The 16,969-nt window shown below is 37.8% G+C and overlaps 1 protein-coding gene and 1 pseudogene across 7 annotated transcripts in view; one reads left to right on the top strand and one right to left on the bottom strand.

Annotated features, from left to right (window-relative positions):
• Positions 1–16,969, bottom strand: part of ATRX (ATRX chromatin remodeler) — a 331,172-nt gene that overhangs the window by 265,003 nt on the left and 49,200 nt on the right. The gene's annotated exons all lie outside the window — the stretch shown is intronic.
• Positions 2,489–2,637, top strand: LOC123794873 (U2 spliceosomal RNA; annotated as a pseudogene).

Here is a 16,969-nt window from a genome sequence, read left to right as displayed (position 1 = left end):
GGAAGAATTAACATAGTTAAAATGTCCATGCTACCCAGAGCAATCAACACTTTCAATGCTATCCCGATCAAAATACCAAGGACAATTTTCAAAGAACTGGAACAAATAATCCTTAAATTTGTATGGAAACAGAAAAGGCCCCGAATCTCCAAGGAACGGTTGAAAAGGAAAAACAAAGCTGGGGGCATCACAATGCCAGATTTCGAGCTGTACTACAAAGCTGTGATCACAAAGACAGCGTGGTACTGGCACAAAAACAGACACATAGACCAATGGAACAGAATAGAGAGCCCAGAAATGGACCCTCGGCTCTTTGGGCAACTAATATTTGATAAAGCAGGAAAAAACATCCGGTGGGAAAAAGACAGTCTCTTCAATAAATGCTGCTGGGAAAATTGGACAGCTACATGCAAAAGAATGAAACTTGACCACTCTCTCACACCATACACAAAAATAAACTCCAAATGGATGAAAGACCTCGATGTGAGACAGGAATCCATCAAAATTCTAGAGGAGAACATAGGCAGCAGCCACTATGACATCGGCCAAAGCATCATTTTTCATGACACATCCCCAAAGGCAAGAGAAGCAAAAGATAAAATGAACTTATGGGACTTCATCAAGATAAAAAGCTTCTGCACAGCCAAGGTAAAAGTCAAAAAAACTAAGAGGAAGCCCACGGAATGGGAGAAGATATTTGCAAATGACACTACAGATAAAAGACTGGTATCCAAGATCTACAAAGAACTTCTCAAACTCAATACACGAGAAACAAATAAACAAATCAAAAAATGGGCAGAAGATATGAACAGATACTTTTCCAATGAAGACATACAAATGGCTAACAGACACATGAAAAAATGTTCAAAATCATTAGCCATCAGGGAAATTCAAATCAAAACCACACTGAGATACCACCTTATGCCAGTTAGAATGGCAAGAATAGACAAGGCAAGAAACAACAATTGTTGGAGAGGATGTGGAGAAAGGGGATCCCTCCTACATTGTTGGCGGGAATGCAAGTTGGTACAGCCAATCTGGAAAACAGTGTGGAGGTCCCTTATAAAGTTAAAAATTGAGCTACCCTATGATCCAGCCATTGCACTACTGGGTGTTTACCCCAAAGATACAGACGTAGTGAAGAGAAGGGCCATATGCACCCCAATGTTCATAGCAGCAATGTCCACAAAAGCTAAATTGTGGAAGGAGCCGAGATGCCCTTCAACAGATAACTGGAATAAAAAGTTGTGGTCCATATATACAATGGAATATTACTCAGCTATCAGAAAGAACGAATTCTCAACATTTGCTGCAACATGGACGGCACTGGAGGAGATAATGCTAAGTGAAATAAGTCAAGCAGAGAAAGACAATTATCATATGATTTCTCTCATCTATGGAACATAAGAACTAGGAAGATTGGTAGGGGAAGAAAGGGATAAAGAAAGGGGGGGTAATCAGAAGGGGGAATGAAACATGAGAGACTATGGACTATGAGAATCAAACTGAGGGCCTCAGAGGGGAGGGGGTTGGGGGAATGGGATAGACCGGTGATGGGTAGTAAGGAGGGCACGTATTGCATGGTGCACTGGGTGTTATATGCAACTAATGAATCATCGAACTTTACATAGGAAACCGGGGATGTACTGTATGGTGACTAACATAATAAAAAATCATTAATTAAAAAAAAAAAAGACAGACAAATAAATAAATAAATAAATAAATAAATAAATAAATAAATAAATAAATAAAAAGGGAATACAACCGGGTAACAAAAAATTGGGAGAAAGAGCACTACAACCTCACTAATAATCAACAGAATGCAAATTAAAACACTGAATGGGTTAACAGCTGTGTTGGTGCTTCCTGGGCAGGCACCATCCCCATTCAAGCAGTGCACTGGGCCCACCCCAAGGCCAACAGTCCCCTCTGCACCATTTTCCTACGTTTAGCTAGAGAGAACCCAGAATATTAAGGGAAGGAAAAAGAATGAGATACAACACACATACTACTGCACGGGATTTTGGTGGTTTTGTTTTGATGAAGAGGGTTTTTTTGTTTTGTTTTTACAAAATTTTGAAACAAACTTGTCTCTAGAATAAAGGTACCAAAACTTGGTGTAATTTCTACTTTTTGCCATAACCTTGCTTTCAAAAACACTTAGATATATGAAAAATTGTCGAGTTACTCAAAGTCCTTAATCTTAAATTAGAAAATGGAACCAGAGCAAAAGATGTTACATGTCTATCAATGGCACACAAAATTCCTTATAACCAAAATTCAAAACTAAGCACGAATGATGTCATTCTACATATTGGCCCATCAACAGATTACAAAGAGCAAAAAAGTTGTTCTTTAGAAAAGAGTATAGCAAACTGGCAGAATAACGATTGTCTCACTCATTCCTAGAACTCACAGAAATACGACCACAAAGCCAGCGATCACATGAATTCATACTGTAGCTGAGTTCAGGACTATGGATAAATCAATCGCTTCTCGGCCTTTTGGCTAAGATCAAGTGTAGGACTATGGATAAATCAGCATAACCCGTTAATATTAGTATCGCCAGATGTAAAAATTAAAACAGTTGGATACTATCAGTAGAAATCTTTCCTTCTGTGAAGGATAGTACTTTTAGACATAAACATGTTTGTGTTATATTATAAATTATGAGACCAGGTAGAAGCCAAGTGGTAAAAAAAAATTTTTGATACTTAAAAAAATTTGCCCATATATTTGAAAAATCTTCTCTCTTTGAGGGTATATGTGATTTTTGCAAATAACCAAATGTCATTTATAATCAAATGTGGTGAGCTATCAAGTTGGGTAAAATTAGTTTTTGCTAAAATGTGAAGTATTCCTGAATATTTCTTTTCTTGCTTGACTTCTAAATGGGTTACAAAAGGAGAGTTCTTAAAATGTCCTCAGGAATGACATCACTGGTATCAGCATGGCCTCCTACAGCTAATACTTAGAAGGGAAATACTCATCTGCATATAAAAGCTCTGATGTCAGTTTTTTAAATCTGTCTCATTTTTAGAATCACACTTTAGAGATGATCCTTGTAATTGTCTAAGTCTCATTTGTGGAAATGGTATTTTAAATACACCAAAACCAACTATTTAAAAAGCCAACATTTATCAATCCTTTTGTAAAGTGAACAATCTTCCTAAGGCAAAACCACACACATTAACTTACCAGTTTTGTAACTATGAACTATTACAAATGATATTTATTAAATATAGACACAGTTGTTACTCTCTTCCTCCCTCTACCAAAATGTGAAGCTGACTCAACCAGTACTAATATACATTTCTTAACTTTAGATGCTAAGTCAGTCCTTAAAACCATCCTTGAAGAGTACTTAAAAATCTCCACTGAGGAACAATGTGTTCGGCCTTCATGCTTACCGTCACACAATTTCAACAGTGGCTTGATACAGATGACTTGTGAAATCTGACGCGCCTATCTGCAAGTGGATCAAAAAAAATTTAATTCTTCCTGTAAACTAACCATATCATGAATGACTAGATTTTAGACAAATTTTGAATCCTAATGTCAGTATTCTTAACTACAAGCTGTGTTCTTTCCTTTGAATGTTTTACTACTTTATTTTTTTCCATGAGGAACTGGAATTCCAAATATTTTATGTGTATTCTTTTGTACTATTATTTTGGAGATGTTTATGCATACAGGAACTAGCCACATCTTAAATTGAATTTTTTATTATGAGATAAATGTAGATTCACATGCAGTTCTAAGATTCTGTGTATTCATTACCCACACTTCTTCAATGATAATGTCTTACAAAACTATTTATCACTTTTAACTCATTCATCTATCTGTTCCCATAGATGGGCTGCTGTGTTTAAGACACAACAATGGACCACACAGTCTCTGAAATTTGCTTATATAATTGGTATGATCACATTGACCAAAATGGTTTTTTTATAGAAAAATGAATGGTAAGTAATTTAAAATTTTTGTTCACTTCATGATTGCTTAAAATAGCATTGATAAAAATATTATTATCTAAACTGGAAAGAGTTACATTATTTCTGTTCACACAATGGCTCCTTATTATGGAGAAAACCTTAAATATATCACAAAAAAAATTCTGAGACTGTTAATAAACAAGTTCAGTAAAGTTAGTGTATACAAATTCAACACACAAAAACCAGCTGCATTTCTACACACTAACAATTAACAGTCCAAAATGGAAATTAAGAAAACAATTCCATTTACAATAGCACTGAAAACAATTAAATATTTTAGAATTAATTTAACCAAGGTGGCAAAAGATTTATACACTGAAAATTGTAAAACAGCACTGTTTTCACTGCTGAAAAAAATTAAAGACACAAATAAATGGAAAGATACACTGTGTTGATGGGTCAGAAAAAGTTAATATTGTTAAAATAACAATTATACACAAACGACCTAGAGATTCATTACAACTCCTATCAAAATCCAACAGCATTTTCTGCAAAAATAGAAAAACCCATCCTAAAATTCATGGAGAAGCTCATGGAATTCCAAAAAACCAAAACAATCATGAAAAAAAAGTAAGCTGGAGAACTCACATTTCTTGATTTCAAAACTAACAGCAGAGCTAATATAATCAAAACAGTGTGGTATCAACATAAGGACAAACATATAGACCAATGGAACAGAAAACTCAAAACTAAGCCCTTGTGTAGATATGGTCAATGATTTCCAACAAGGGTGTCAAGATAATTCAATTGAGAAAGGGTGGTTCTTTCAAAAAATAGTACTGGGAAAACTGGATATCCACATGCTAAAGAATGAAGGTGGACCCTTGCCTGATATCACATATAAAAATTAACACAGAAAAATCAAAGAACTAAACATAGTACGTAAACTATTAAATTACTGGAAGAAAACATAGGAAAAAATCTTCATGACATTGTATTTCATGAACATTTCATGAATATGACACCAAAAGTAAAATGCAACAAAAGAAAAAAAAATAGACAAACTGGATTTCATCAAAATGAATACCTTTTGTGCATCAAAGGACACCACCAAGAGATTGAAAACACAACCCAGAGAACATGAGAAAATATTTCTAAATCATATATCTGAAATGGTATTGGTATCCAAAATAAATAAGAAAATCCGAGAACTCAACAACAAAAAAACAGACTTATAAATAAGCAAATGACTTAAATAGACATTTCTCAAGAAAAAAAGATGTACAAATATCCAATGAGCTCACAAAAAGAGGCTCTACATTGCTAATCATTAGGGAAAAGCAAATCAAAACCAAAATAAGATATCATTTCACACCCATTTATATTACAAAAAAACAGAAATAAGTCTTGATGAGGAAGTGGAGAAATTGGAACCCTGAATGTACTGCTGGCAGGAATATCAAATGGTTCATGCACTACAGAAAACCAGTATGGTATTACTTCAAAAAGTTAAATATGGCATTACCATATGACCCAGTAATTCCACCTCCAAGTATGTATCTAAAAGAAATGAAAGCTGGGACGTACACACCAACACTCATACCAGCATTATTTATAACAGCCAAAAGGTACAAATAACCAAAATCTGTCAAAGAGAGATAAATGGAAAAATAAAACACAACAGATATGTGAAATAAAAGGAATGATACTCCCCAAAAAGGAATGAAATTCTGATACATGCTATAATATAAATGAACTCTGAAAACATACTAAATGAATAAACCAAACACAGCAAAAGGACAAATACTGTGTAACTCCACATAGTTGAAGTTCCTAATATAGTCAAATTTATAGGGACAGAAAGCACATTACAGGACTGGAAGGGGGAAGTAATACACATTTACTATTTAATGGGTATTGTTTTGTGTTGGAAAAGACGAAAAAGTTCTGGAAATGGAGAGTGTAATGATTGTGCAAGAATGCAAATATATGTACCTAAAGGCAATGAATCATATACTTAGAAATGGTTAAAATGGTAAATATCTTAAAAAGGCCTGCTATATCAGGCAAATATTATAAAGTTATTAGAAAGTTTGTGTTGCACATAGCCGCTAAAGATATGAACAAAGAACAGACAAACCACAGCACTGCTTACATGAGAGAAAATTTGGAAATAAACCAATTATTCACACAAACACAAAAAAAATAACAAATAGATTATATGTTCACAAAACAAAATACTATACAGCAATTAAATGAACTAGAGCCACATGAATCAATACGGACTAAAAGCTACAGCTTCATCTACCAAATTTAAAGAATTTAAAACCCTGAAGGAAATACCATTAAATTTTAATTTCCATATGATTTTAATAATAAAACAACTTCTCCTCGCATCAGCACCCAAAAAAGCCCCAAATAATTAAAAAGATCAAAGTCATACCATACATATTCTCTAACCACAACACTATGAAACTAGAAGCCAACCACAAGAAAAAATTTGGAAAGACCAGAAATACATGGAGGTTAAATAACATGCTACTAAACAATGAATGGGTCAACCAAGAAATCAAAGAAGAAATAAAACAAGACATGGAAACAAAGGAAAATGAAAACACAATGGTCCAAAACCTCTGGGAGGAAGCAAAAGTGGTTCTAAGAGGAAAGTTTTTTTTGTTTTTTTTTTTTGTTTTTTTTTTTAAAGATTTTATTTATTTATGTGACAGAGAGACAGCCAGCGAGAGAGGGAACACAGCAGGGGGAGTGGGAGAGGAAGAAGCAGGCTCACAGCAGAGGAGCCCGATGTGGGACTCGATCCCGGTACGCCGGGATCACGCCCGGAGCCGAAGGCAGACGCTTTAACGACTGCGCTACCCAGGCGCCCCAAGAGGAAAGTTTTTAGCAATACAGGAATATCTCAAGATGCAAGAAAAATCTCAAATAAACAACCTAACCTTACACCTAAAGGAGCTAGTAAAAGAAAAACAAACAAAACCTAAAACCAGCAGAAGGAAATAAAGATTAGAGCAGAAATAAACGATATAGAAACAACAACAACAAAACAATAGAAGAGATCAATGAAACCATGAGCTGGATCTTTAAAAATATCAACAAAATTGATAAACCTCTAGACAGACTTATCAAGGAAAAAAAAAAGGACTCCAATTACTAAAATCATAAATGAGCGAAAAGAAATAACAACCAACACCAGAAAAATACAACTAACAGATTATGAAAAATCATAATCCCAACAGATTAGACAACCCACAACAAATTGATAAATTCTTTAGAAACATAAAAATTACCAAAACTGAAACAGGAAGAAACAGAAAATTTGAACAGACCAATAACCAGGAAAGAAATTCAATCAGTAATCAAAAAAATTCCAACAAACACAAGTCCAGGACCAGACGGCTTCACAGGCAAATTCTACGAAACAATTAAGAGTTAATACCTATTTTTCTCATGGAGGGGGAAAAAGATGACAGAGGAGTAGGGGACCCTTTCACAGGTGGTCCCCTGAATCGAGATGGATATATACCAGATCATCCTGAACACCCACGAAATCAGCTCAAGACGTAGGAAGATACATCTGGATCTCTACGAATGAACATCTCCAGCGCTGATTATTGAGGTACAAAGCGAGGAGCTGTGAATCAGCAAACAGATATCGGAAGACAAACAGAAGGGGGAGGGAGCCGCCGCGCTCAGACAGTGGGAAGGAGTAGCCACCTGCACTGGGAAGTGGGCCGAACTCGCGGACTGGCGGGCTGGCACCAGCAGGAAAGCAGACTGAGACCGTGAGCCCGGGAATGTGCGCGCAACCAGACTGAAAACCAGAACTCCGGAGCGCTCATTGGAACCGGACTGAAACCGGGAGCTCGGGAGCGTGTGTGTCCAAACTGAAAACCAGATCTCCAGAGCGCAAACTCGAACTAGACTAAAACCAGGAGCTCTGAAGCCCACGCACGACCAGCTGGAAAACCAGCGCTCCGGAGCGCGCGTGAACCACACCGAAACAGGGAGCTCGGGAGCGCACGCGGGAACCAGGGGCGGCTGGCGGTGTTAGAAGCACAAAGGACAGAGACGTACCAGCACTGGAAGCGAGAGATGGAAGAGTGGCTGTGGGGTACACATCCCAGGACGCTGCGGGGTTTTTAGGAGCACTGATGGAAACAGAGTTAAAGTTGCCAGGAGAGCTCAGTGGAGAGCAGACAGTGATCTCTCTGTTCTGAGACAGAGGCTAGGATATGGCCACTGCTGCTCTGACTCTCAGAAGAGGCACAGAAAACCGCCAGGGAAATGCGCCAGAGAACAAAACCCCAAAAATACCAGTTCACATTGTGCCCATCCCCATCCCCCCTCGCAAGTGATGGGGCTACTCTACCCAAACAGGGTTGCCTGAGTATCAACGCGGCAGGCCCCTCCCCCAGAAGGCAGACTGAAAAATCAAGAAGCCCACATCCCTAAGGTCCATATAAAACAAATGCACACTGCCTGGGTCCCGGTCAATAATTTGGGCTCTGTGCATCCCCGCAACCTCTCCTCATCAGAATGACAAGGAGGAGGAACCCTCAGCAAAGAAAGGACAAAGAGACTGTAGCCTCTGCCACAGAACTGATGGATATGGATATAACCGAATTGTCAGAAATGGAGTTCAGAATAACAATGGTCAAGATGACGTGTAGGCTTGAAAAAAATATTAACGAGAATATAGAATCTCCAAGGGCAGAAATGAGAGCGAATCTGGCAGAAATTAAAAATGCTATGAATCAAACACAGTCTAAACTAGATTCTCTGACAGCCAGGGTAAATGAGGCAGAAGAACAAATTAGTGAATTGGAAGATGGGATGGTAGAAGAGAAGGTAAAAACGGAAACTTGGCTCAAAAAAATCCAATCTCAAGAATGTAGATTACAGGATATTACTGACTCAATGAAACATTCCAATGTCAGAATCATCAGCATCTCTGAGGGGGTAGAGAAAGAGAGAGGTCTAGAAGAGATATCTGAACAAACTGTAGCTGAGAACTTCCCTAATCTGGCAAAGGAAACAAGCATTCGTGTCCAAGAGGCAGAGAGGACCCCTCCCAAGATTAATGAAACAGACCCACACCACATCACGTCATAGTGCATTTTGCAAATATTAGATGCAAGGATACAGTATTGAAAGCGGCCAGGGGGAAGAAAATCCTTACGTACAGAGGGGAAAATATCAGAATAATGTCAGACCTGTCTACAGAGACCTGTCAGGCCAGGAAGGGTTGGCAAGGTATTTTCAAAGCTCTGAGAAGAACATCCAGCCAAGGATCCCTTATCCAGCAAGGCTGTCATTCAGAATTGATGGAGAGACAAGGAGCTTCCAAGACCGGCAGAAACTGAAAGAATATGTGACCACCAAGCCAGCCCTACAAGAAATATTGAGGGGAGTTCTATAAAAGTAAAAAGACCCCAAGAGTGATACAGAACAGAAATTTGCAATCTACAGAAACAAAGACTTCACAGGCAACATGACATCATTAAAATCATCTCTCTCAATAATCACTCTCAATGTGAATGGCCTAAATGTTCCCATAAAACAAAACAGGGTTGCAGACTGGATAAAAAAGCATGACCCATCCATTTGCTGTCTACAAGAGTCTCATTTTGAACCTTAAGATACATCCAGACTGAAAGTGAAGGGATGGGGAACCATTTTTCATGCCAATGGACCTCAAAAGAAAGCTGGGGTAGCAATTCTCATATCAGACAGATTAGATTTTAAACTGAAGACTGTAGTAAGAGATACAGAAGGACACTATATTATTCTTAAAGGATGTATCCAACAAGTGGATATGACAATTATAAATATCTATGCCCCCAACAGGGGAGTAGTTAGATACACAAGCCAACTCTTTACCAGAATAAAGAGACGTATAGATAATAATACGTTAATAGTAGGGGATCTGAACACTCCGCTCTCAGCAACAGACAGATCACCTAAGCAGAAAATCAACAAAGAAAGAAGAGCTTTGGATGACAGGACCAGATGGACCTCATAGATATATACAGAACACTACGCCCCAGAACAAAAGAATACTCATTCTTTTCAAATGAACATGGAACTTTCTCCAGAACAGACCATATACTAGGTCACAAAACAGGTCTCAAATGATACCAAAAGACTGAGATTATTCCCTGCATATTCTCATGCCACAATGCTTTGAAATTGGAACTCAATCACAAGGAAAAATTTGGAAGAAACTCAAACACTTGGAAACTCAGAACCACCCTGCTCAAGAACGATTGGGCAAACCAGGTAATTAAGAAGGAAATTAAGCAATTATTGGAGAACAATGAAAATGAAAACACATCAGTCCAAAACCTATGGGACACTGCAAAGGCGGTCCTAAGGGGAAAATACATAGCCATCCAAGCCTCACTCAAAAGAATAGAAAAATCTGGGGCGCCTGGGTGGCACAGCGGTTAAGCGTCTGCCTTCGGCTCACGGCGTGATCCCGGTGTTATGGGATCGAGTCCCACATCGGGCTCCTCCGCTATGAGCCTGCTTCTTCCTCTCCCACTCCCCCTGCTTGTGTTCCCTCTCTCGCTGGCTGTCTCTATCGAATAAATAAATAAAATCTTAAAAAAAAAAAAAGAATAGAAAAATCTAAAATGCAGGTTTTATATTCTTACCTCAAGAAGCTGGAGCTGGAACAGAAGAACAGGCCTAACCCACACACGAGAAGGCAGGTGATGGAGATTAGAGCAGAGATCAATGATCCCCAAACCAGGCAAAGACCCCATCAAAAAGGAGAATTACAGACCGATTTCCCTGACGAATATGGATGCCAAAATTCTCAACAAGATCCTAGCTAATAGGATCCAACAGTACATTAAAAGGATTATCCATCATGACCAAGTGGGATTCATCCCTGGGATGCAAGGGTGGTTCAACATTCGCAAATCTAATAGATTATATCAATAAGAAAAAAAGCCAAGAATCATATGATCCTCTCAATAGAGGCAGAAAAAGCATTTGAGAAAACACAGCATCCTTTCCTGATTGAAACCCTTCAAAGTGTAGGGATAGAGGGTACATTCCTCAAGTTCACAAAAGCCATCTATGAAAAGCCTACAGCGAATATCATTCTCAATGGGGAAAAGCTGAAAGCCTTTCCCTTAAGATCAGGAACACGACAAGGATGCCCACTCTCGCCATTATTATTCAACGTAGTACTAGAAGTCCTTGCAACAGCAATCAGACAACAAAAAGGGATCAAAGGTATCCAAATCGGCAAAGAAGAAGTCAAACTGTCTCTCTTGGCAGATGACATGATACTCTATATGGAAAACCCAAACGACTCCACCCACAAATTACTAGAACTTATAGGGCAATTCAGTAATGTGGCGGGATACAAAATCAATGCTCAGAAATCAGTTGCATTTCTATACACGAACAATGAGACTAAAGAATGAGAAATTAGGGAATCCATTCCATTTACAATAGCACCAAAAAGCATACGTTATCTAGGAATTAACTTAACCAGAGACATAAAAGATCTATATTCTAGAAACTACAAATCACTCTTGAAAGACACTGAAGAAGACATAAAAAGTTGGAAAAATATTCCATGCTCATAGATCAGAAGAATAAACATACTTAAAATATCTATGCTACCCAGAGCAATCTACACTTTCAATGCCATCCCGATCAAAATACCGATGATGTTTTTCAAAGAACTGGAACAAACAGCCCTTAAATTTGTGTGGAACCAGAAAAGGCCCCGAATCACCAAGGAATTGTTGAAAAGGAAAAAGGAAGCTGGGGACATCACACTGCTAGATTTCAAGCTATACTACAAAGCTGTGATCACAAAGACAGCATGGTACTGGCACGAAAACAGACACACAGGCCAATGGAACAGAATAGAGAACCCAGAAATGGACCCTTGGCTCCTTGGGGAACTAATCTTTGACAAAGCAGGAAAAAACATCCAGTGGAAAAAGACAGTCTCTTCAATAAAAGGTGCTGGGAAAACTGGACAGCTACATGCAAAAGAATGAAACTTGACCACTCTCACACACCATACACAAAGATAAACTCCAAATGGATGAAAGACCTCGATGTGAGACAGGAATCCGTCAAAATCATAGAGGAGAACATAAGCTGCAACCTCTTTCACATTGGCCACAGCAACTTTTTTCATGACGTATCTCCAAAGGCAAGAGAAACAAATAATAAAATGAACTTGTGGGACTTCATCAAGATAAAAAGTTTCTGCACAGCCAATGAAACAGTCAAAAAAACTAAGAGGCAGCACACGGAATGGGAGAAGATATTTGCAAATGACACTACAGATAAAAGACTGGTATCCAAGATCTACAAAGAACTTCTCAAACTCAATACACGAGAAACAAATAATCAAATCGAAAAATGGGCAGAAGATATGAACAGATACTTCTCCAAAGAAGACATACAAATGGCCAACAGACACACAAAAAAGTGTTCAAAATCATTAGCCATCAGGGAAATTCAAATCAAAACCACAATTAAGAAGATGTGGTCCATATATACATGGAATATTACTCAGCCATCAGAAAGAACGATTACACGACATTTGCAGCAACATGGACGGGAGTGGATGAGATAATGCTAAGTGAAATAAGTCAAGCAGAGAAAGACAATTATATAGTTTCACTCATTTATGGAACATAAGAAATAGGAAGATTGGTAGGAGAAGAAAGGGAAGAATGAAGGGAGGGTAAACAATAGGGGGAATGAACCATGGGAGACTATGCACTCTGGGAAACAAACTGAGGGCTTCAGAAGGGAGGGGGTGGGGCACTGCAACAGGCCAGTGATGGGTATTAAGGAGGGCACATATTACATGGTGCACTGGGTGTTATATGTAAGTAATGAATCATGGAACATTGCATCAAAAACTGGGGATGTACTGTATGGTGACTAATATAACAAAATAAATATTATTTAAAAAAAATAAATCAAAACCACATTGAGATACCACTTTACGCCCATTAGAATGGCAAAAATGGACAAGACAAGAAGCCAAAGCAATCTTAAAAAAGAAAAATAAAGCTGGGGGTATCACAATTCAGGATATCAAGTTATATTACAAAGGTGTAGTTCTCAAAACAGTATGGTACTGGCACAAAAAATAGAAACACAGAATAGAATAGAAAGCCCAGGAATAAACCCACAACCATACAGTCAATTCATCTTCGACAAAGCAGAAAGGAACATCCAATGGGAAAAGGACAGTCTCTTCAACAAATTGTGTTGGGAAAACATGACAGGTACATGCAAAAGAATGAAACTGGGCCACTTTCTTACACCACACACAAAAATAATTTCAAAATGGATAAAAGACCTAAATGGAAGACAGGAAACCATTAAAATCCTGGAAGAAAGCAAAAGTAGTAAAGTCCCTGATATTGGCCGTAGCAACATTTTTCTAGATAGGTCTCCTGAGGAAAGGGAAACAAAGCAAAAATAAACTACTGGGCTTCATCAAAATGAAAAGCTCCTGCACAGCAAAGTAAACCATCAACAAAACTAAAAGGCAACCTAAGGAATGGGAGAAGACATTTGCAAATGACATCTGATAAAGGGTTAGTATCCAAAATATATAAAGAACTTATACAACACCCAAAAACAAATAATCCAATTTTAAAAAGGGCAGAAGACATGATGAACAGACATTTCTACAAATAAGACATCCAGATGGTCAAAAGACAAAAAAAGATGCTCCTCATCACTCATCATCAGGGAAATACAAATCAAAACTATAATGAGATATCACCTTATACCTGTCAAAATGGCTGAATTCAAAAACAGAAGAAACAAGTGGTGGCAAGGATATGCAGAAAAAGGAACCCTCATGCATTGTTGGTTGGGAATGCAAACTGGTGCAGCCAGTCTAGAGAACAGTAAGGAGGTTCCTCAAAAAGTTAAAAATAGATCTACCTGTGATCCAGCAATCACACTACTAGGTATTTACCCAAAGAATATTAAACACTAACTCAAAGGGATACATGTACCCCTATGGTTATAGAAGCATTATTTACAATAGCCAAGATATGGAACCATTCCAAGTGTCCATCAACTGACGAATGGATAAAGAAGATGTGGTGTATGCATATATGTACATATATACAAATATACACACATATAAAATGGAATATTACTCATCCAAAAAAGAATGACTTTTTTATTTTTTTTTAAAGATTTTATTTATTTATTTGACAGAGATAGAGACAGCCAGCGAGAGAGGGAACAGAAGCAGGGGGAGTGGGAGAGGAAGAAGCAGGCTCATAGCGGAGGAGCCTGACGTGGGGCTCGATCCCGTAACGCCGGAATCACGCCCTGAGCCGGAGGCAGATGCTTAACCGCTGTGCCACCCAGGCGCCCCTGAATTTTTTAATAAAGTACTTCATGCACACATGAAATTACCTGAGTTCTCTAGTTTTACTGCTCATGCTTAAACCACTGCACTTACCACAATACCCCTGGATGCAGCAACAACTAAAGAGAACTTGGTAACAGTAAAAGAAACAAACCACCATAAAATCAATTCCTAAAGCTTCCAACTAAAATTAAAACCTAATCCTCACAATGACCAAGACCTGAAAGGCGTTAACACAAGCATTTAAAACAAAGGAGAGCACCAAAATTAAAGCCACAGACAATTATGCCATTTCACATAAGTCCATTTATTTTAGGAAAAAAAAAACAAAAAAAACCCAGCCAGTCAGCTGCAACTTTTAAGGGGATTAGAAGTCCTTACTCTTATGCTAATAAGAAAAAATATGAACAAACTGAAAATCTATAATTTATCTTACATCCTTTAGAGAACTGAGGTCACAGGGCAAATCACCACCAAGAAAACCAGACAGGCAGATACAGCTTATCTGGTGTGGGAACACTTTAACAGTAATTGATGAATTGTTAGAGGCCAAGTATGGATTAATTTGAGAGTTAAAAAAATTCCTGGGGTCCCAGTTTTTTGGGGAGGAGACACTTTCCTGGGTTTTACCTCCAGGAGCCCCCATAAGGTTTTCAGGTTTTCAGTTAAAATCTGTGGAAAATCTTCTTGTGCCCTGAGCAGGAGGGGAAAGTAGACCTACTGAAATACATCCAAAGCATTCTCTTAACAAAGTCATGCCCTCAAAGTAAACTACTCTAATAGGACATAATCTACCTAGAGGAAGAGCAATTAGACAACCTCAGCCTCCTCTAGTGTTCCTGTCTCACCTAAGGTTGGGGAATGACTAAGAAACACTTCTGGGGACGCCTGGGTGGCTCAGTTGGTTAAGGTCTGCCTTCAGCTCGGGTCATGATCCCAGGGTCCTGGGATCAAGTCCCCCATTGGGCTCCCTGCTCAGTGGAGTACCTACTTCTTCCTTTCCCCCTGCTACTCCCCCTGCTTGTGCGTGTGCTCTCTCTCTCTCTTTCTCTCTGTCAAATAGATGAATAAAATCTTAAAAAAATAAAAAGAAGAAACACTTCTGAAGGCCTTAATCCAGGGACTCAGGACCTCTAAAAATAACTAAGATTTAATGATAAGATTATAGAACATTATCCCTCCCCAAATCCTTATCACCACATCAACACAGATCCAGTATAATAACTGAATTTCAAATGAGAAAGCCCAATATAGACTCTATTTAAGAAGGAATTCTTAGCAGGGCACCTGGATGGCTCAATCAGTTAAGCATCTGACTCTTGATCTCAGCTCAGGTCTTAATCTCAGGGTCATGATTTTAAGCCCTTAAGAAAAAAAGGAATGAATTACTAGCAAAACTGAAAGACAACAGGGAAGAAAAATAATTAAAACAAAGAAATTATAAAGAAATGAATCCTCTAGTACCTACAGCTACAGCAAACAACACAAAGCCCAGTTCCTAGCCAGAGTAACATAAAAGCTCACACTAAAAGCCTAATAACCTAAATTCCCATTACGAGAAACATTGTATTTGGCTTTCCAAAAAATTCAAAACAAACAAACAAACAAACCAAGAAAACCCACAATCTAAAGAAACAAAGACAGCATCAGAATCAGACTTAGGTAAGACACAGACTTTTGGAATTATCAGATAGGGGAATCTAAAATAACTCTGACTAATATGATAAGGACTCTACTGACAGAAATAAGAAATAGACAACATGCAAGAATACGTGAGTAAGCAGAGCAAGGAAAACTGTAATAAACAAATAAAAGGAAATGCTACAAATCTAAAACATTGTGAAAGAAATAAAGAATGCATTTGATGGGCTCATTAGAAGACTAGACCCAGGGAAGGAAAGAAATCAATGAGCTGGAAGAGGGAAGAAACAGTGAAGGTTGATGATAGGTCAACAGAAACTTTACAAACGAACGAACGAAAGAAAGAAAGAAGAAAGAAAAGAAAGAAGAGAAGAGGAGAAGAGAAGAAACTTTCCAAGCTGAAGTGCAAAGAGAAAAAAAAATAAAAGGCAACAGAAAACCTAATAACTGTAGGACAATTACAGAAGTTGTAAAATACATGTAATGAGAATACAAAGGAGAAAGAAGCAGAAGAAATGTTTGAAATAACAGTGGTGGGGAAATCTGCCAAAATTAATAACAGATACCATAAATGCAGGAAGCACAGAGAATACAAAAGCAGGATAAATACCAAGTACCTACACATAGCTATATCATAAGCAAACAACAGAAACCAAAGAGAGAGAAAAATATTAAAAACCAGGAGAAAAAGACACCTTATCTATAGAGGAACAAAGATAAGCATTTTATCTGATCTGTTGTCATAAACCACCCAAGCAGAAGAGAATGGAATAAAATATTTTAAGTGTTGAAAGAAAAAAAACACACACCAAGCTAGAATCATGTATCCAGCAAAATGATCCCTCAAAAGTGAAAACAAACTAGTCTTTCTCAACAAACAAAAACAAGTAATTTGTCACCAGCAGACTTGGCTTGCATGAAATATTATAAGTTCTTCAGATAGAAAAAAAATTATATAAGTCAAAAACAAAGATCTACATAAAAGAAG

This window comes from Ursus americanus, chromosome X (assembly GCF_024610735.1).
Source record: "Ursus americanus isolate L20-20 chromosome X, mUrsAme1.1.p, whole genome shotgun sequence".
NCBI classification, from domain to species: domain Eukaryota; kingdom Metazoa; phylum Chordata; class Mammalia; order Carnivora; family Ursidae; genus Ursus; species Ursus americanus.
This window is presented reverse-complemented; position numbering and strand designations above follow the sequence as displayed.